General features: G+C 40.0%; 1 protein-coding gene across 11 annotated transcripts in view; it reads left to right on the forward strand.

Moving 5' to 3' along the window:
* Positions 1-21,788, forward strand: part of LOC308059393 (uncharacterized protein) — a gene marked incomplete at its 5' end in the record, with an annotated part of 74,999 nt that overhangs the window by 24,285 nt on the left and 28,926 nt on the right. For 2 of the 11 annotated variants that reach the window (XM_080376661.1, XM_080376657.1), the window contains one exon: positions 265-5,320. The exons of 6 other annotated variants lie outside the window; for them this stretch is intronic. Of the gene's footprint in view, positions 1-264; positions 5,321-7,296; positions 7,369-21,788 lie in introns of those variants that run through there. 3 more of the 11 variants (XM_080376663.1, XM_080376666.1, XM_080376667.1) reach the window with 3 other exon arrangements.

Genomic DNA, 21,788 nt, shown 5'->3' on the forward strand with positions numbered 1-21,788 from the left:
TTCAGAGAGCAGAGAATCATACAAAGTCCCTTGCAGATAGATTTATCTACAAACTAGTTAAAAGGGCTACAACGATTATGTATTCTGGATACGAATAAGATAAGTCAATTCAGTATAAGTTAATTTTTTTCTATAATAATAACTTAAATTCTGATTATGAAATACAGTGTATTAATAAAACACAGAAGAGCCTTCTTTACCCTTTTTGTGAAATCTCAGAACGGTCACAGCACAGTCTGTCATCCTTTATTCTTTACATTACAGGAAAGAGTACTTAAGACCAATTCCCTGGACTGAACCAGGAGTCCTGTCTAAGTGACCTGCAGCAGATGCAGAGAGTAAACAGTGCCTCAAGCCAGGAGTCCCTGTATGTCACAGCACAAACAAACTATCAAGCTGCAACAAGGTCTTTTACCATCTCATACCAGCATACTCTTCATACAGTCCCTCTGCTGCCTTCTCCTCATCCAGGGCCCACTCTCCCCTCTCTCTGCTTCTTCCTCAGCTGCTCTCTCAATCTCTCAACCCACAGTTGTATATTATCAATGCTAATTAACCCAGCTTCATTCCTCTACACCTTACTTCATTTGTTCTGTTTGTTAAGTTGCTTGATTAGGCCAGAGCTAAAACCCTTCTGACCCCCAAACCCAAACAAAAATCCCCTGTGTTATAACTGTTGTTACACTCTCTAGCACAAACCACATCCCTGCTACTTTCCCATTTTACGTGTGTCACCTCTTAAAGTGCAGGTTCCTTCTGACTGTATGGATACACAACATTTCTCAAAATGAGTGTGGTTATAGCATGATTTAGACCTACAAAGTGGATGCAAATCCCCAAGGAAACACGTGTGTCCCATTGCAAGCAAAACATGTCCTTTCACCTGTTAGACTGTTCATTTAACTTGTGAATTAAGAAGAAAAGTTAAGCTATGTGAAAATGATACAAGCAGAGGCCAAGCCTCAGTTCTGTGCAGAAGGAGGTGGTTGTGGAAAAGTTTGCATCAGAAAGTTGAGCAACAGACCCAGAAAATGGCTGCTGGTGAGTCACCTTTTGCCACTAACACTTGCTACCTTGTGAAGCTGTTAGTTCTTGAGGAAATAAACAGAGATGGAATTGAAAAACCCAGGAGTCCACATTTTATGTCTTTTTGGCTACATTGCAAAGAAATATTTAGCAACTCTTTTTTTCTACCAAAAAAACCCCAGTTCTTATATGCTAATTTTAATAATTTTGTTATTTTACAGCTCTTTCATGTTCTGCAATGTAGTTTTTACCCTCTTGTTACTGTGAATAAATTTTGTAACTGTGTCTGTATGACTGCTTCAAAAGCAGGGCTATATCTCCTTATTAAATCTTGTGGAAGAAAGAGACCAGGAAAGACCTGATCCATTATGAATGGAGATGTTCTGAGCCATTAAACCAGCAGGCAAGAGAAAATTTGAGGCTAGCAAAGAACAAAAACGTCACAAATTTTTTGAATAAATTGATTAAATAGGAAGCTTTTCTAAAATTCTTTGATAAAAGGGAGTTACAAGTAACATGCCATAGAACTGGTTTTCAGCCAGTCAAGGAGAACAGTCTGCGGTCTAGGCATCCTGGGGCTTCAGGATGTGGCTTTGCACCGAACAAGTGCCCATGGTGGTGTCAGAAGGAGCAGCCTGAGACACACCTTTCTGGAACCCAAATCTCAAAAATCTCGTAGGAGACATTTTTTTTTAGTATGCACTTCTTGCTGTCTGTTATAGAAGCTAGAACCAGAACTCAGAAAGCTCCTGTAGTCATTCAGGCCGGTATTTACTGAGCTGCCGTTGTTGGTGTAATGGAAGGGTCCAGGGGTGATTTCCAGTTTAGGAAGTCTTTCAGCCATGGACTGTCAGGAGCAGGCTGTGGTGTACAGGTGTTGCAGCACAAACAAGCTGGACAGCTGCATTAAGGTCTTTTACCATCTCATACCAGCATACTCTTCATACAGTCCCTCTGCTGCCTTCTCCTCATCTCACCTCATCCAGGGCCCACTCTTTCCTCTCTCTCTTCTCCTCGGCTGCTCTCTCTTCGTTGGCTCTCAACCACTTAACCAGCCACAGCTGCACCTTATCTACATCGGCCAACCCGCCACCCCTGAAGCCAGCCCACAGCTGTATATTATCAGTGCTAATTAACCCAGCTTCATTCCTCTACACTTCCCCCTTTTTTTTCTTCCTTTTTTTTTTTTTTTTTGGTAACATTTCATACCTTATGTTTTTAACAATCATTACAACTTTTTTACAAATAATTTTTTCATACAGTCCTCTGTAACTCCTCTAGAGTAAGACAAGGAAAAAAGCTGGAAAACTGCCATGGCACTAAAGAAGCATGTTCTGGAGGAATGTCTAGCTGGCAGCCTGGGCATTGCGGCAGCCCCAGCTGTAATCGGAAAGTGCAAAGAACTTTGCATTGCCAGAGGAGAGGCACCACCAGAGGAAAACTGTGTGATCAAGATACAAGTGAGGCCTTGGCCATGCAGTGAAGAGAACTGTTACCCGGAAAAGCTAATGAATCAGCTGACCATGATTTCAGTTTTCCAAATCATAATCTTAGTCTCTTAAGTAAATTCTCTGCTTTGATAGATAAAATTAATTTGGCCCATTTTAAATCCAGAAGGCTCAGAACTGAAACACAAAATCAGGGGTGCCAAAAATTATTGCTAAACCAGTTTCATAAAACTGCAGAGAGTTTCTTCAAGCCAAAGAGGTAATACCAATTCAGGGAAGTCAGGATACCTTGATTCTTTGATATGCAGAGTTATAAACTGAGTTCCTCCTTCAATTTCCTGTGAAGAGCCCATTTTAGATAATGTCCTTTCATCCAGGGGGAAGGCTGTCCTTCATGGATCTTTTCTTGGCAGATTTAGTATATTTTGATATGACCAATTCTCAGAGAAAAAAAAAAAAAAGCATTACAAGGAAATGCTTATTTAGTTGCACTAAAGAAAAGGCAAAAATATTTTGAAAAGTTCAATAATTAGATATATTACTTAAGATCATCACCAGTTGTATCAAGTCGATTAATGTTGTTTGAGGCTTCACTGAACCCAAGAGGTTTACTGTCTTGAGTCAGGTCAGTCTGCAGAACACCCCAGGATTAATTCCAGTTTATTATGAGACTTATCTTCCTGTTTCCGCTTCACTGTAACCAAAATGAATTTCAGAAGTATTTGTAGATAATGACCTGTATCGCTCTGTTGATCATCCCAGTCTTGGGTTAGATAAGCCACATAAGTGTTATTTATGATATTCTGTGCTGTTATTTTATGGCCTTTTGCAATTTATTGTTGTATGTGACAGTATGATTATATATAATTGATAGATAGTTTCATATTGCACAGAAAGAGCTTGATAGGCGACACATAACCCAAACTAGTTTTTGTTTCTTTGGGTGTATCTTCCAAGGCATCTCAGCCAGGTACTATTTTGAAAGACTTTACTATATTTTTCCTCAATGCATGTGGCTCGTTAAATATATACTTCAATTGATTTGTCATGGAAATAATTTTTCAACAAAGCAAATATCATGCATAGCAAAGCAGATTAATTTCCTCAGCTACTATTTTCTACTGTAGCGTGAAGGAACAAGGCACAAGATATCCATCTCCCTATATGTAGAAATACTACAAACTCAGGGCCCAGAATTTGCTGCAGAAAAATGTTGACTGCACAAGCAAACATTTCTTCATGAAATTTGATTTAGAACAAGGATAAAACTAGGGACATTTAAAGGAAAGATTCCATGCCTTTGGTGTGGATCCCACGCCCAGCTCCTGAGATGCTGCTGAGCAATTCTTAATCTGAAAATGTGTTTAAAGGAAGGAATCAAGGTATTGAAGACAAGCCAAAGACCACTCTCTGTGACTACAGATTTGCTACGTGAATATTTGTTACTGTTTCCAAATCAGGTAATTGAGAACAGCTAGTCTCTGTTAAACCAAAATTTTCAGCCTGCTTTCATCCCACTTCAACCTCAGGCACCTGCTTGAGGTGTCAAAGTCAGGAGAATATTAGCCCTAGGCTCCTGCTGAAGTCAATGACAAGATATAGGATAAATTGCCAGCTGGAAGTACCTATCTGTCTTTGACGATCCTTGACAATCAAGGATATCTAAACTCCTAACTCTACATCTTCCAGATAGTTAAGCATCTTATGTTAGTTGGGAGGAATCCAGACTTTCAGTCATAAGGAAAAGGTGAAAAGAAAGAAATGTCAGTGTCTGATTCATCCAGCTTCTCCCCACTGTGCAGATCAATCCTTAATTATACTATCTGCTTGAGAACAATTTCAAGTCTTTGCCTCAGGGCAACTTTCCTGAAAATAAAAATGTATTTCTTTGAGAGGAATAATTTAAAAAAGCAGTCATGATCCTATATAAGTCATAGATGCTTAGCAGTTAATGATCAATACAATTTGAAAATACAAACATAGCCAGTAATGTCTTTGCCATTTTCAATAATGTTTAATTATTTTTAATCAAAAACATGGATTCCATATTTTAATACACTTTGCTAATTTCTTTGAATGAATGAAAAAAATTCACTTGACAGGGTTTTCTGCAGTGTTCCCCATTATGAGAAAGTACATGTTCTTTTAAGCCTCAGAAATAATGAATGTTATGTAGCATTTGAACCTGTAGAGCAGTGCAGTCTTACTATTGAAAAGCAGATTCATTTGTGTTAGTCAGCAACTTTTCAGTCTTTGGAGAAACCTGGGACTCCTTTAACATATTGCATACTGAAGCAATTAACAGTGTGCTGAACTGAGAGGGGCCAAGCGTGAATCTAACACTATCCTTCTTCATAAGATGAACCAGAGACCGAGGGTACAGCAGAGTTCACAGCAAGGAAAATGGGCTGGATCCTGGTCTTCCCTACACTAAGTGACTCCACTTAAACCAACATGAAAAAAAATGGGATCATATCCAGGGGAATCATGTTTACTCACAGCCTGAAAAGAAAGTCAGCTTAATGCAGCTTATCATGGAGACAGGGGAAAAAGAATTCTATTCCACTATATTATAGATGAGTATGGGAATAAATGCTATAGCTACAGTTGTATTGTATAGAGCAATGACTATCAAATCACTATGCTTGTGAGTTATCCTTCCAGACATTCATTCTTTCTGAGAGTCCTTTGAATTTGAGATGTATCTGTGATTCTGCCGGGGAGTAAGATCGTAATTGCTCAGTTCCAGGCTCTCAAAACGTAATAACAACATATTTTATAATGATAAATTATTAGCCATCCAGCCACAATCATATACTAATAAAACAGTCTGATTTGCTAGGGTGCATTGTTTATGCCTTTTTCTCTTTCCCTTTGAATTAGTTTGCATTAAAACATGTAACAGCTATATTTGTCAGAGAAAGAGAATGCAAGTGAACCTGTTAGCTGAGCTCCTTCACAGTCCCTGGACAATAGCCAGGGGACACTTCAGTAAAACCTTTTGCAGTTGGTGGGATAACTGTCTCCTTGCCTCAGGGAACCTCAGCATTAAAGTTATTAAATAAAACAGCCAGCCTGGCAGTTGGCTATGAGAAGCAATTTATACCATTGTAAATGGATTAGCAAAATGTAATTTCTTTTAACGTTTCCATTTCAATTTTTTCAAATAGATGTGCAGTTACAAATGTTAAGGAATTGTTTAAATGTTTTGCACAATGGAAAAAGTAAATATAGGTTAGAGCTTTGGACTCCCAGGTGAATTTTCTAGTATTTTCTGTTTTCTTTATGTTAAGGCTTTTCATGTACTGCTGTAAAATTTGCCCATTTGGAGACCAGGAAAAAAAAATATTTGTGCTCCTGATGAAACAGGGTATTATACTAATCATTCCTTACTAAGGAAAGTATAGATTTGAAATGTCTTGAGGACCAGAGCAAAGCCTATGGCTGTTCTTATCCTACATTCTCAGCTGGTATATTTTGACATCAAGAGCCTGCAGCAGTGCATGAGATACCAAGAGAGAGACCATACCACATATCTGTTTGTGTGAGAAGCGGGGGGAAATCTTTCTTGAAAGTATGCCTCTGTGGATTTTCTCTGAGAAGGGTTAATTAACATACATCGCTAGCAGCTCAGAAACTATAATAGTCTCTTACAATGATTTCAGCAATATCTCACCTGATCTCTTTTTTTTTCTTTTTTTTCTTTTGTATGATGTTGCAATTTAGCAATAAGATATAACAAGAAATATGACTACTGGCATGGGATAATCATGTCCTTGGGGTGTGATCAAGCACCAAGAATAAACGAGTGCTTCTAATCCCCCATGGGTGTGATTATCTCATGATAACCATATCCATCGAGAAACTACATTACTACCATGAATTGTTCACTTCTATATTTAAATGTATCAGGCAAGTGACCACGCTCGTCTCAAGCTGCCATTTTGTGTCAGACTATGTAGAAGGGGTGGGTGCAGGCGGGTTGCAGCCGGCGCCCTCAGTGCCCTGCCAACACTGCACACCAGAGCAAGGAAATTTCCACCAGGAATTCAGCTGGGTGCGCAAACCTCCTGCCTTTCAAAAAAGCTCTCCACAACAGCCATGCTTGCAAGCTGAATTAAAGTTGCTGTAGACTTTAAAAGAGGGGGTGGTGAGGGGCAAAAGTAGGGCAGCAAGAAATAACGGATGAGGCTAGCTCAGTTGAAAGCAGCCGTGGAGAAGCCTGAGGGCTAAGATGGCAGTCATCATCGATTCAAGGGAAGGGAGATGTCAAGGACAGGGAATGTCAAGCAGGAACAACAATAAGGCATCATAAGGGTGCATAGCAGTGCCAAGTCTTCCAAAAACAGCACAAATAAAGCTACTGGATTGTTGTGATTGGTCTATTTGCTGCTTGATATCACAAGAAAATGTAAAAAAAAAAAAGAAAAGATACATTTACAATGTACATCTGTCCTCTCCCTCCTACATAAAACTAATTAAAAATATTCTCTCTCTCTCTCTTCCTCTGACGCCCCCACCCCCACTGGCATGATCTTGAAATAGTCTTTGCAAACAAAGTTAGATACAAGCAAACGATCTACATGAAACCAATCGTGTCAATATATAGATAAGCAGCAGCAACACACTGGCCCTGGAAGAATAATCAAATGCTAAAGGAAGAGCTACAGGAACACAAACACACTCCAGGTTTCTGCAGTCTGCAACACTGTCTATGGTATATATGTATTCCTGAAGCATTGACACCTGCCTTTGCAGGTGATAGAATTTTATGGCACAAAATGTATTTATCCAATAGTTTTTTACACATACTTTACTGCAGCTTCTCACATAGGTGACAGAACGAATTACGTTTCTGCTGATGCTCACAAACCAAATGGGCTGATATTTTCAGGTGAGTGTACACACACATGCTTACACACACACGCACACACAGAGCAGCTTGAAGGCACACTGAAAACCAGCTGACTACAATATCTGTTCAGTTGGACCACTGAGTCTGTTGCTGAATAAATGACTACACCACAGGAAAACAGCAAACTGTTTTTAAGACGTGGGATGGATAGCAAATATTTTCAATGGTTATAAATTAGATTTTGTTTCACATTGAACAATTTTAAAATTATCTATGAGAGAAATAAGCCTCAGCACTTAGGTCATTGACCTGTGCTAGAATCATGTAAGCCCTGAAAATCCCTGACCACAGAGGAAGTGGATCTGGGACTGCAAAAAATGCTGATCTTCCAGGCATGATTATAAAGGGAAGCCAAAAGCCCCCTACATGCATGTTGCATAGAGTTATGGAGGACTGCAAGGAACTAACGTAACTTCAAAGTCTGTTTTGGTTTACTACATTGTCTCTGAAACCAAAATACCTTTGTTTGAGTGCAACTCCAGTGAAGAAAACTTCCAGCAGATGATTTCCAACTCAGCTGAGGAACTCTTCTCCTCTTGCCACTCGTGAGGTATATAGCATGTTCTTGACATATAGAGTGTTCTTTGGCAGAAATGATATAATGAAGTTACATATTCCTGATGTACAAATCTTTTTTTCTCCAGCTTTCAACGTGTCAAAATGTATGATACTTGCAAGGGAGAAAAACACACTCTTTCATAGGAGAGCTCATTTTCAACCTTTCTAAGAACAGTGATTCTCTTTCACAGTAAAGATAGCGTGATATTCACCCAAAACTTGCACTTACCTGGGACCTCCGTGACATTATTCATTACCGTGACGTTACTTCTGGCATAGCAGTGAATTTCACTGCAATAAACCGAAACCAAGGAAACCCCTGCTTTTCCACTTGCTGTTCCACTGTGTCTGATGATAAAATAGTTTTCTTAGTAAGGTGTTTTCCACATACACAAAGAAATATCCCTATTGCCCATGGTCTTCCAGTTCAAAGGGAAAAAAGATGATGGAAAAGTGGAACACAGAAGAACACTTGATCATGTTGTTTCTTTCAACTATGTAGCTATTACCAGAGATTAGTTTGAGTATTCATTGGCTGGAACTGGACAGGCTTAATAAGCAAGACAGTCATGTTCCTCATAGGCTTTTGGCCTCCTGCTGTCAGCGCTAGAGTCTGTCAATCAAATTCCCACACTAGACTAGAGGTTAAAACTATGGCAGCCCACACTTGGGGAAGCCAACAGAGAGGAGCTAGGTTTGTGGTGCATCCTTCTACGTTAGAGATGGCAAGGAAAGAGAAGGCTGCTGCGGCGTGGGCTGAGGTAATTTTGAAGAATAGCTCTATCGATAAAGATGAAGGCAGCTGAAGCTGGTTCATCACCTATTGATAAGTGCTTTGGAGGGTGTTTGTGCCTGAATTGTGTCCTCACAGAAGTAAGGAGGGATGCAGAGGCAAGCAGCACAGCTGGACACAGTAACGGTGGTTGGATAGCCAAGCCATGGTTACAAAGGCAGACAGCAGAGGAACTTCAACTCACAGTTTACAAATCTGAAGCATCAGTTGGATGAGACTAAACTTGTGTAACCACTTGGGTTTTGTTACCATGAGGAAAAGAGAGACTGAGTGTCAAGGGGCAGCACAGGCCAGGAGTGTGGGTCTCCAGTGGGTTGCAGGGCTAAGCCTGGCAGTTGGGCTTTGGCCAGGCCTGTGGTGATGAGGCAGGGGCTGGATCTGACCCAGGTTCCCTCCATGGGCCTGATTCTGACCCCACCCGTGGGACAACATCCTGTCTCCAGAAAGGTGCCGAATGCCCACGGCTGGAGCTGTCCCCTGGTGTCCCCTGGCTGCCTTGCTCATGGCTGGGGCAGTGGGACAGACCTTGGATGCCAGGCCCTGACCTTCCACCCAGCATGGGGAGCCCCTGACGCTTCTGGACCCCACGGAGTCATCATCCATCACAGAACTCTGGCAGGGGCAGCCACTAGCTGCACTGTGTGTAAGCTGGCCCTGCGCCCCAGCAGCCAAACCTCTGGGCAGAGGGATGCCCACAGGAACCTTACACCGAGTCCAGCCAGTAGAAGTGAAATAAAACTGAGGACCAGGCTTACTGCATTAGGGTAATTCTGTTGTATGTCCACCCCAGGAAAAAGTCAGACTATACCAGGGCCAAAATATCTTCTGCAATATAAACGCACAGCTCTCTAAAGAAGCAAAATTTAATTTGTAACACATATCTAGAGTATTTTGTGGCAGAGCTGGCTTTCCCTCCTGTTTTCTTTCCACACATCGATTCTACAGGTATTCATACAACCGACTTGCTTCCTTCCAGCCTGTGATGCTGCCAAGATGGGACTTTGATGGGTCTTGTTCTCTGTGGCCTGTTTTCAGCAGAGCATTCTGCGCCCTCACATCTCCTCCGCTGCACAGAGAGTTGAAGGGACTTAGCTTCTGGCAACATCAGGACCCCAATTCCCAGTGGGTTCTATAAATGTCTCATCCTAGCTTTTGTTTTCCATCTGCATATATATTCACGTATCATGCTAAAACTAAGCAAGTAAAAAGCTCTGTGGGGCTGGCTTGTCTGGAGGCTGTTTGTCTTTTCTGTTCAGCTGCAGGCAAGCATCTGTGAAGTTTCAATATTTGCTCTAAATGAAATGTCTCTTAGCTAGAACTCCATTTCACATAGTAGTATGGCTGGTGTGGGTAAGAGGTACTCTGTAAACAGCAAAAGAAAACTGTTTGGGATGCTGATGCTACTAGTAACACAGGTGGTAATTGCTCTTCCTTGGCCTAATTTTAGATTACCTATGTTTTGCCTTTGTTATTATTCACATATATTCTTATCTTATGCTTTAAGCTGTCACCATAATCTTAGTTAGAGATAATCAGTTATCAGATATACTGGATACCTTTTTCAACTGTTGTGTGAATATCAGGGACTAAGAAAGCACGGCTGTGGACAGAGAGGACCTTGAATCATAGAAAAACACAACTTTAGAGGAACATGAAAGTTAATCCAGTTGATTGTTCCCATCCCTAAATAGGGTCACTGTTAATACCTTGTTACTACTAAAAGAGGATAGTTTAATTTGTTCATACATATCTCCACTGATGGGCATGCTGCAAATTTTGCAGCCATTCTATTTCTGTGTGTTGTCCAGATTATCCTGTCCATATCATGCATGACAACATTGAATATTTCTTGTGACAGTGTTAACTTGCTGTTTCTTAACTTCTCCCGTATGAACATCTGCCATGTACCATTTCAGTACTTCACCTGCTTAGACCTGGTTGGCATCCAGTCTCCTGTTTAGCCTTAAACAGTTCTAGTGTCGTGGAGCAGGGATAGCACAAGCCTCAGCAAATACCACTGAAGAATGTAGATGTTTCCTGGAAGAGTACTGTCTAAGAGAAATTTGTATTTTTACCTTTAAGTTCAAATTTGCAAGTCCATGAGCTGTACAATCAAATTAGTGGGAAAACAACCTCTTGCACTACAACCAGTAGAAAAAGCTTGCGTTTTCTACAAAAACATACAAGAAATTAGAGAAACTGCTATATAGCTACTTAGAAAGGGTAACAACTTTCAGTTCTAAACCCAGACATGATCCAACATAGCTCTCCAGAGATGAAAATGTCTTTTTTCCACTAATAAATCCCTGAAAAAAATATATATAATATCAGATTAACTGAAAGTAACTGAAACTTGTTATGTTGGTTGGGTTGCAGTTTAGAGTGTTGGATTGGGAAGAAGGATTTTAGTCATTCAATTACATAATGAAATTATTTTCATTTTTTATATGCCTTATAATAGCTACATTTACCATTCTATCATCATTAGTGCGTAAGGACATCTTTCTTTTAGCTGCTTAGAAATTTTTACATAGAAATCCCAGACGTAAAAGTCATTGACTTGCTGAGTTTGAAAGTTTTCTTTTCCAGCATCTTATTCTTCAGTCTCAAAGGCCTGAAACTTTTTAAATACTTGGCATTCTCTTCAGTAACAAGGTTGAAATTTGAATGTGCTACATCAATTTGGCTTCAGTTTGATGCCTCATTGAAGCACAGCCTAGCTGAGAAGAGACAAAAAATGAATATGAATGCCAACCATCTATTGGGATAACTAAGTAAAAAATCGACAGGTCTCAGTCTGTAACTGAGAAGGAGCGCTACCCCATAAGTGAGAACAAATTTATTTTGCATGAAGTGATAGAAATACAAGTTGCCAGTGATGTAACAAAATTATATAAATTTAGGAACAGGAGTTCAAGTCGCAAGGCAGTTACTCACTATACTTTTAAGGACACTGAATGATTTCATGAACTGATTCAATAGCTAAACAAATATTCAGTCCTGAGAGGAAAAAAACCCATACAAACCTAAGGTTAATGGAGACTGGTCCCAATGGATTTTTATCCCTTGATGCTGTCTCTCAGGCTTCAAATGTTCTTGTGTTTCTATGCATGCAAATGAGCTGCTTACAAAATCCAGCTCTTTCAAGTATGTTCTAAGTACTACTGTCTATGTCATTTTACAGTAAACACATTTTTGTTGCATAGCAGTATGTTTCTTTTATGAGATGGATAAATATGCAAAATGTTTCTGTAACTATTTGTCAGATAGTCAAACAGATTTTTTGTCTATCCTCAGGCCCCTTTTATGTTCACTCTCTGAACATATGTGACAAGAGCTCTCTGAACACAAACACTTGAAGGAATCAAATTGCAAGCTTTTTCTACCAACATTTGTACAAAAAATGTAAGAGTACATTTCATTATGTAATGGAGTAGAAATACCCTGTGATTTGTGACCAGCTTTTATAGTTCCTGATTTCACAGGAACCTGTAAAGTTTTGTTGATCCTCATGCTGGTACTATTTGACAATATAAAGATCTCAGGAAGGAAAATGAGAAATGAAAGCCAAAGTCCTTGTTAATATGTCAGCAACCAGATGTCAATGAAACTATCTCCCAGTTTCCTTGGAGTCACTCCAGATGCAATATGTGAAAAATGAGCAACTGCTCAAATCATAGCACAAGCAAAGCTAATATGCTGCAGAGAGAAGACAGATATGCTGAAGGACTTGCCTGTTCTGCAACATGCACTGTTACTGAGGACACTTGTTCAGGGATCAGTTGATGCAATTGCATCTTCAGAGGCTCTGCATTTTCTGCACTGATAAAAGTCAAATTTCCTAGTTTCTTGATCCAGTGGTAAGCCAGAGACTTCAGTGGCCACACACCTCAGTAACCAGCTCACCAGTCTTATTTCAACCACAGATGCAAGTGTGGGATGGAACTTACCTGGAGGCGGTTTTGCTTGCAACCCAGGAGCTCAGCCTGCCTGCATCAAGTTTCATCATGGCTTAGTCTTGCAATGTCTCAGTGCGCAGAGGTTTCAGTCTACCCAATGCCCAGGATGCAAAATGGGTATAGCCTATGAAGTCATTGGCACAACATGTCTCAAGAGCTGTGAAATTGCTACGAAACAGGCTCCTGTGATGTCATTGGTATAGAAGCTTTTGATGAATATGAAATTTTGCCATTCTCCAATTAATAAAAAATAAAATAGATATATTAAACAACTGGGTCTAAATCATGTATGCCTCTACAAAACAGAATCTAATACACAACCATCTTTTTCATATAAAGGTTAGTAATACATTTTTTTATTATTCTGGGGAGGTTGCAACCTAAGCTAAAGCCCTTAGACCTCTGCAAATATTCTTTTCTAGGATAATAATACACTGTTGTTGTTGATTGCAAATAGTGTCTTTAAAATATTCTAGAAGACTGAAAAGAAAGGGAAGTCTTTCACTCTTCAACTTTTCTTTCCATGCCCAAATTTCAACTTTGCCTGTTTAGGTGGTTGTGTTGCTTCATCAGTACTCCTATGAGATATAACGGGCCAAGGATTCAATCATAATTATTCTTAAAGCACAAAGTCAACAGCATCTTTTCAAGAGTTGTATAAAGAATGCTTTGATTCAAGCTTCTGTGTACCAAGATGAATGAGACCTTTTATGATGAGCTCTTGCAAATGCACCCAGGAAGCTTCAAATGATGTGACTAGCTACAGTCATGCCTCCAAGCTGCTAGGAATTACTAAAACAAACAGCCATTCTACTTTATTTGGGTGAAAGTTTTTCTCTTTATGAACTAATCAATCAGTCTGGGCCTCTCCCTGTGATTCAAAACACATACAAGGAAGTTCTATTTCCACAGAAGTCCCCAGATTTTGAGATTAGTGTGGTAAACATTTGGGTGTTTTTTTGTTCTACAGTCACACAACTGCAAAAGCACAAACATTTTTCATATTAAGAGACCAGCCAACACTCCCAAATTCTTATCCTGTAAGAACTATATATTCATGCAACTCTCCATGATGTAATATTGCTAGAAGTCCTGCAAGCTGTGGACATTCTTCTTACCAATATTACAATAACACTTACAACGTGATTAAGCAGAGGATACAAACTTAGAGCATGAAGATATCTTGATATTTTTATATCTAGTTCCACTCCCCGATGGTACTGCCATAAGTAGATAGGTGTTATTCAGGATGAGGAGTTAAAGGCACTAGTTATGAGAGCAGTTATTTCACTCCCTTGTGTGTCGTTGGCCATAGAAAGCTGCATGTTCCTATTGCCTCAACAAGATGGGCCCCTCAGAATGCAGCAGACATGGGTCTTCCAGGTGAAGTGCTGAATATGGATTTGAGCATGAACAATTTAGTACTAAATATAAGAATGTTTATAAAGATGAGGAGCAAAAACTGAGAATTTGAGTTAGGACACACTTTTAGCAACATAAATAAGAACATTATTGCAGGTATTTTCAAAGTTATCTAGGATAATATAAAGAGTATTATGCAGTGCAAAATGGTTCCAATACAAGTGGAATCGAACAACAACAAGAACAATGGTTCATCTAGGTTGGAGAATTTGCCAGAGTTAAGTCAGCCTATGCCCTGTGTCAAAAACACTTCTGTAAAGAAAAAAAGAGGGGTCACTGTCATAGGAAAATTTCTCCTAAGGGGAACAGAAGGCCCAACATGCAGACCAGACCCACTTCTTAAGGAATTCTGCTGCCTCCCTGGGGCCCAGGTTAAAGATGTGAAGAAAAAGCTGCCTACCCTGGTATGGCCTCAGGTTATTATGCATTACTGATTTTTCAGGTAGGCAGTGATGAAGTTGCAACAAGTCTGAGGGCCATCAAGAGAGACTTCAGGACATTGGGACAACCAGTTAAGGGATCAGGAGCACAGGCAATGTTCTCCTCTGTCCTTCCAGTTGCAGGGAGTGATGAGGGAAGAAACAGGAAGAGCCAGCAGATCAATACCTGGCTCCAAGCCCGCTGTCACCGGCAGAATTTTGGATTCTTTGATGATGAGTTGGTATAGACAATACCAGGCCTGCTGGAGACAGATGGGAAACACCTGTAAAAAAGAGAGGAAAGGCTCTTGGTGCAGGAATTAGCAGAGCTCACTGAAAGAGTGATTTAACTAGATTTAACTTTAAACTAGATTTGAAGGGGGAAGAGGATAAAACTAGGCTCACTAGAGAGAAGCCTGAGGGCAGAATGTCAATGTTTGAGGGGTGGTATACTAGCGAGGTACTTCAGTCTGCCATCTCAGTAGAGGGAGGTGATGGAGATCTACATAGCAGCAAAGACACAAGGGTTATTGATGTGTTAGAAACGACCAAAGCACACAAGAATGGTCATGTAGGAATTAGGGCTTCTCCCCAAAAAAAAAGTGGTGGGATCAGCCCAGCTGAAGTGCATCTACACCAATGCATGCAGCATGGACAACAAACAGGAGTAGTTAGAGGTCATTGTGCAGCTGACAGATGAAATGTTCTACAAGCAACTGGGAGAAGTCTCACAAATGCTAGCCCGTGTTCTCATGGGGGACCACAACTTACCAGATGTCTGCTGGAAATACAATACAGTGGAGAGGAAACAGTCTAGGAGGTTCCTGGAGTGTGTGGAAGAGAAACTTACTGACACAGCTGGTGAGTCAGCCAGCTAGGGAAGGCGCCCCTCTGGACATGTTCTTTGTGAACAGAGAAGGACTTCTGGGTGAAGTGATGGTTGGAGGTTGTCTTGGGCATAGCGATCATGAAATGATGGAGTTTTCGATTCTTGGAGAAGTAAGGATGGAGGTCAGCAGAACTGCGGCCTTGGACTTCTGGAGGGCTGACCTTGGCCTGTTGAGGAGACTGGTTGACAAGAGTCCCTTGGGAGGCAGGCCTGGAGGGCAAAGGAGCCCAGGTAGGCTGTGCGTTCTTCAAGAAGGAAATCTTAAAGGCTCAGAAGCCGGCCCTCCCCATGTGCCAAAAGACATGGTGGGGAAGAATGGCCTGGCTGAACAGAGAGCTTTGTCTAGAACTCAGGAAAAAAAGCAGTGTTTATGGCCTTTGGAAGAAGGGGCAGACAACTCAGGAGGACTACAAGGATCTCGCAAGGTTATACAGGGAGAAAATTTGAAGGTGCAAATCTGGCTACTGCCATAAAAGACAACAAAAAATGTTTCTATAAATGCCTTAGCAGCAAAAGGAGGGCTCTCTTATTGGGTGCAGGGAGAAACCTAGTGACAAAGGATGAGGAAAAGGCTGAGGCACTTAATGCCTTCCTTGCCTCAGTCTTTAACAGTAAGGACAGTGTTTCTCTGGGTACCCAGCCCCCTGAGCTGGAACACAGGGACGAGGAGCAGAAAGAAGCCTCCACAATCCAAGGGGAAATGGTCACAGACCTGCTACACTAGTTAAACACAGTCTATGGGGCCGGATGGGATCAGCCCAAAGGGTGCTGAGGGAGCTGGTAGAAGTGCTCACCAAGCCACTTTCAACCTTCTATCAGCAGTCCTGGCTAACTGGGGGGGTCTCAGCTGACTGGCGGTTAGCCAGTGTGATGCCCATCTACAGGAAGGACTGGAAGGAGGATAGCAGGGAGCTACAGGCCTGTCAGCCCGACCTCAGTGCTGGAGCAGATCATCCTGAGTGCCATCACACAGCATGTACAGGATAACCAGGAGATCAGGCCCAGTGAGCACGGGTTTATGAAAGGCAGGTCCCGCTTGATGAACTGCATCTCCTATGATGAGATGATCCGCTTAGTGGGTGAGGGAAAGGCTGTGGATATTGTTTAACTGGACTTTAGTAAAGCCTTTGACACCATTTCCCACTGTGTTCTCCTGGAGAAACTGGCTGCTCATGGGTTGGACAGGTGTGCTGTTCACTGGGTCAAAAAAATGGCTGGATGGCTGGGCCCAAAGTGTGGTGTTGAATGGAGTTACGTCCAGTTAGCAGCCAAGTGATGGTTCCCAGGGCTCAGTACTAGGGCCAGTTCTTCTTAGTATCTTTATCAAAGATCTGGACAAGGAGACCAAGTGCACCCTCAGTATGTTTGTAGATAACACCAATCTGGGCAGGAATGTTGATCCGCTTGAGGGCAGGAAAGCTCTACAAGGTGATCTGGACAGACAGACCAATGGGTCAAGGCCAATTGTATGAGGTTCAACAAAGAGAAGTGCCAGGTCCTGCACTTGGGTCACAACAACCCCATGCAATGTTGTATGTTTGGGGAAGAGTGGCTGGAAAGCTGCCTGGTGGAAAAGGACCCTGGGGATACTGTTCAACAGCTGCCTGGATATGAGCCAGCAGTGTGCCCAGGTGGTCAAGAAGGCCAACAGCATCCTGGCTTGTATCAGAAACAGTGTGACCAGCAGGACTAGGGAAGTGATCATCCCCCTGTACTCAGTGCAGGTGAGGCTGCGCCTCAAGTACTGTGTTCAGTTCTGGGCCCCTCTCTGCAAGAAAAATGTTGAGGTGCTGGAGCATGTCCAAAGAAAGGCAATGAAGCTGGTGAAGGGCCTAGAGAGCAAGTCTTATGAGGAGCAGCTGAAGGAAATGGGGTTGTTTAGCCTGCAGAAAAGGAGGCTTAGAGGAGATCTTACTGCTTTCTACAACTACGTGAGAGGAGATTGTAGTGAGGTGGGGGTAGGTCTCTTCTCCCAAGGAGCAAGTGATAGGAAAAGAGGAAACAGTCTCAAGTTGTGACACCAGGGCAGGTTTAGGCTGAAATTTCTTTGCTGAAAGGGTTTGTCAAGCATTGGAACAGGCTGCCCAGGGAAATGGTTGAGTCACCATCCCTGAAGGCATTTAAAAGACCTGTAGGTGTGGCATTTAGGGACATGGTTTAGTGGTGGACTTGGCAGTGTTAGGTTAATGGTTGGACTCTATGACCTTAAAGGTCTTTTGCAACCTAAATTATTCTAACATTCTATGATTCTAAGAATTAGTGAAATATCAGGTTTTATAGTGAATTTAGAAGTTTTTCTTTGAGATTAGAATTAGTTTGTGGAATTAAACCCTTCTCCATTTATGTCAAAATGGGATGCGCTGCCCCAAGTTAAAGCTAGATATAAGCTTTAAAAAATATGCGAATTTCAAGCAATTATTTTGTTATACTATCACAGCCAGATTCTCCCATAGAAAAAAATACTTATCTAATAATACTTCAATCCTGATATAATTTAATTAACAATATTAAATTAGATTTAAAAACACTACCAGGAAAAGAAGAGTGATACATAAGAAGTCTAATTTTTCTGAAAGTCAGATGCCACCTAATGGATGGGTAGGTAATATGCAGAGCCACCTATCCTGCCTAAATGGTACCCTCACTATCCAGAATCAAAAATGCGTTCATTGCTAAGCTTAAAGAAAATTTTAGAATACCACTAAAAAAAGGTTGAAGAAAGAGCTATGTATTGATACCACTGGGTGGAGTTCTGATCAATTTTAAAAGTGATCCAAACACAGATGGATATATCCAATTTCACCACTGTCAAAAGCCATAGAGGTCAGAATTGTCCTGACTCGACAATGACCTTGAATTTCTACCAAATGCAAATAAGAAGCGTTTAGTCCTTTGATGCTCTTCTGCTAAAGAAGAGACACTTTCTTCAAAACCTATTTAGGAATTTGATTAACAAAGTTAGTAACTTTGATGCCTTCCTGACTATCAGAGATACCAACATAAACTGACAACCATATGACAAAATGCAAGGACAGCTAAGGGAGGGACTATTGCAATTTATTCTAAAGGACAGAGAGAAGATGAATCAATATTTATTACTAAAAGACTCTGTTGGGAATTTCTGCACTTCAAAGGAAGTCAAAATTTGTCCTTGAAGAGTGAAAAAACTGCTTTTCTAAAACAGTGACCTGACTGGAATCCAAATTGTTGTTCTAAAAATTCAGACTCCTGCCAGGCTCTGATTTCAGGAATATCCAAAATCAATACCCTTAGCATGCCTCCACAGATTTCTGTGCAGAATTCTCATTTCATGTATCAACTGAGAAGGCTATGCCAGGAGCAGAAGAGAAAAGAGAGTATTCTAAAGCAGTCTCCAGATTTTTAAATTATTCTCTTGAAAACAACAATTGGGCAACAACAATCAGGCTGGATTATAGGATGTACATCTAATAGGTGAGAAAAGTTTGCCTTGGTCACTAATTTAATTGTCTCTGTTACATGTACAATATACACAAAGAGTATATTGCAACCATAAGAAGACATGGTCTGCATTTTATCTTTTAAGCTGAATTTAATCATAACCTAATTTACGAAGTTACCTTGTTCAGTGGTCTTATTATTGCTAAACTACAAAGAAGTCATAATTCTTGCAGTGTGTTTGTCTGACAATAATATGCAGGGTATGAACCTTAGAGTAGTATGTATTATGTCATATCTTTTGGAGTTTACTGTCTTATGGTTACCTTTCAAAACAGGTCACAGAATTGTCAGGACACTAAAGGTATCCTGACAATTAGCCATACTGAAACCATACTACTAAGCCATAGTACTGTCATATTGCTATGACATTAGCCATACCAAAATTAATTAGCAATTTAAACATACCTGAGGACTTACTATCACTATCAACACCATTCTTTTCCTACAAGTTCAGCCTCTCTTCTGTCCTGTGTTTGCATATGAAGTAACACATGCAAAAAGAAAAAACTAGCTCTCCCCCTTTTGTAATAGCTATCATCTGTGTGCTTGAGAGGCAAAAGAAGGAGAATTTTCTCATAATTCTTAGTCTTGCTTAAACCTTCCTGCTTGTGTTGAATAAAAAGCAGAATCCATTTTTACATTCATTTTCGATGTGTTCTGTGTTTCTATTTATGGAAGGCATTCAATGTGTGCAAATATCACATTCTTTTGAATTCTGCTATATTTCCATTCTGGCTCAGTAATTAAAACAGATAATGATTACCCTAACTAAATACCAAAAGCTCAGAGTTTTGTATTTTTTTTTTCCTTTCTGTACCTTCAGTTGGTTGGTATTTATTCCTTTTTGTCATATGGGCTTTGCATTTGACAATGTTTTGGGAGAGCATCTCTAATCTCCACAATAACACAGGCAGTACAAACACCTCACTGCACTTACTGCAAGCATTTAATCAATCTTTGCATTAATTAATTTCAACTTTCCTCTTACATGGTACTTAACTGGACTGGGGGTTTTTTGCCTTCCATTATTTTACCACTAATCCTGTGTTAAATTGAAGCTCCTCTAGCCATTTTGACATTCATACAACACAGAGTTACTGTAACTAAACCCTCTTGAAAATTCTACCTTCTCTTTAATACACACTGTAGGATGTAAGGATGCTGTATGACCTTGAGCAGTAACTGGCAAATGACCTTGAACATTCTTTCTAAATCCTATACTTTGATTTAGTAAGAACATTTCTTAAGAAAAACTGTTTAATAATTTAACCATATTGTATTACTCAATATACTTATTTTTGTTTATTTATTTTTAATTTTGATATTAGTTACATAACAATATTGTTTGGGACAGGTTTTCTTCACTAAATAAATATATGTTATTGAATTATCCCTTTAAGGCTGGTTACTAAATTATGTTAATAATGATCTACTCTTGTCTTGCAACTATGGAATAAAAATATCCTTTAGAGATTTCTGTGTTCTTAGTAATAGGCTAAATAATGACATGATGGAATCCTATTTCTTATTGAAGATGTTGGCTTCCACACTACTCATTATTTCTTTCACTGATTTATTACTAATTACTGCAGTGCCCAAGAGACCCAGTCATAGGCCAGAATGTTCTGCACTATGTAACTATTGAACAAACATTTATACTTTCAGATAAAAGTGGAAATACTGTTCAAACTAGTGACAATAATATTTCAATAATGTGTACACCTTCACTCATTTACCTTTCATTTCAGGAAGTGCTATTCATTCATATATTTTTAGAAATTGTTGGGTTTAATCATTATTTTATATCTTTTTAATTATTTTAATAAACATTGTTTTATTTCAAAGCATAGTGCGATTTTTCTATTTCAGCAACCTCATTTATCCCAAAATGGGACAGAATGGGAGTATTAATCTCATGAACACTATTTATCAATAATTCCATGCGTTACATTTGTTTATGCGTTAGGTTGGTGAGAAACAATTGGTTAATCCCATCCTACTATTGATCTTGATAAAATGACTTGCTTTCTTTTCTTTCTGGTACAATTAATGTGAAAATTAACTACTGAATAGCACTTTGATGGATCGCTCTCCTCCCTGTGATTTCCATTTTGTAGAGATGACATCAGATCACAGGCATCTGTAAGGTTACCCCACCAATAGTCCCTAGCTTGATGGCTGTCAGACTTTCCCTTGCCATAGGCTCCTCAGCCCCACACAAAACCAAAAGTGAAATCATGGAGGTCACAGAATACAAGGCTAGAGAGAGTATCCAGATGCCACTCTTTGTCCTCTGGTCCCAAACCAATGCATTTACACTTCTGGCAAACACCTGAAGGAGATACCTTTATTTCTAATTCTTAGAGTCCGAGGAAAAAGAAAACAAACCTCAGATAGTGGCAAGCCATTTTACACTATAGGTGCTTAGCTTACAGGGAAAAAGCAACAGTGACACACAGCCTGAAAAAAAATAATTAAGAGTTCTACAAAGCAATGCTAATAACAAGGCAAAGATTAAGTGTTTTTAATAAAAAAAGGCAATCAAGTAGGTTAAAAGACTAAATGGTATCAAGAAAATTCAGATTTTATGCTGGGCCCTGCATTGGCAGAAAAGAACATTCCAATACACTTTTGGTTGTTTAATATTTCTTCTGTTTTAATTGATCCTGCAGTGTTTTGCATTTCACAGACACATGCTATTGCTCCTTTGACACAGCAAGTTGTTGACCATATGCTTGACAGAATGGGGTACTACTCACAAGAAATCTTGCCTGCTGATAAAACTATTGTTGGCAGATTTAAAAGTTGGGTTTTTTTTCTATATAGAGAGATTATGAACAACTAACTGCACTGAGAGTTGCGTGTTTATTGTGTTGCAG

Source organism: Falco punctatus (genome assembly GCF_963210335.1).
Source record: "Falco punctatus genome assembly, chromosome: 2".
NCBI lineage: Eukaryota > Metazoa > Chordata > Aves > Falconiformes > Falconidae > Falco > Falco punctatus.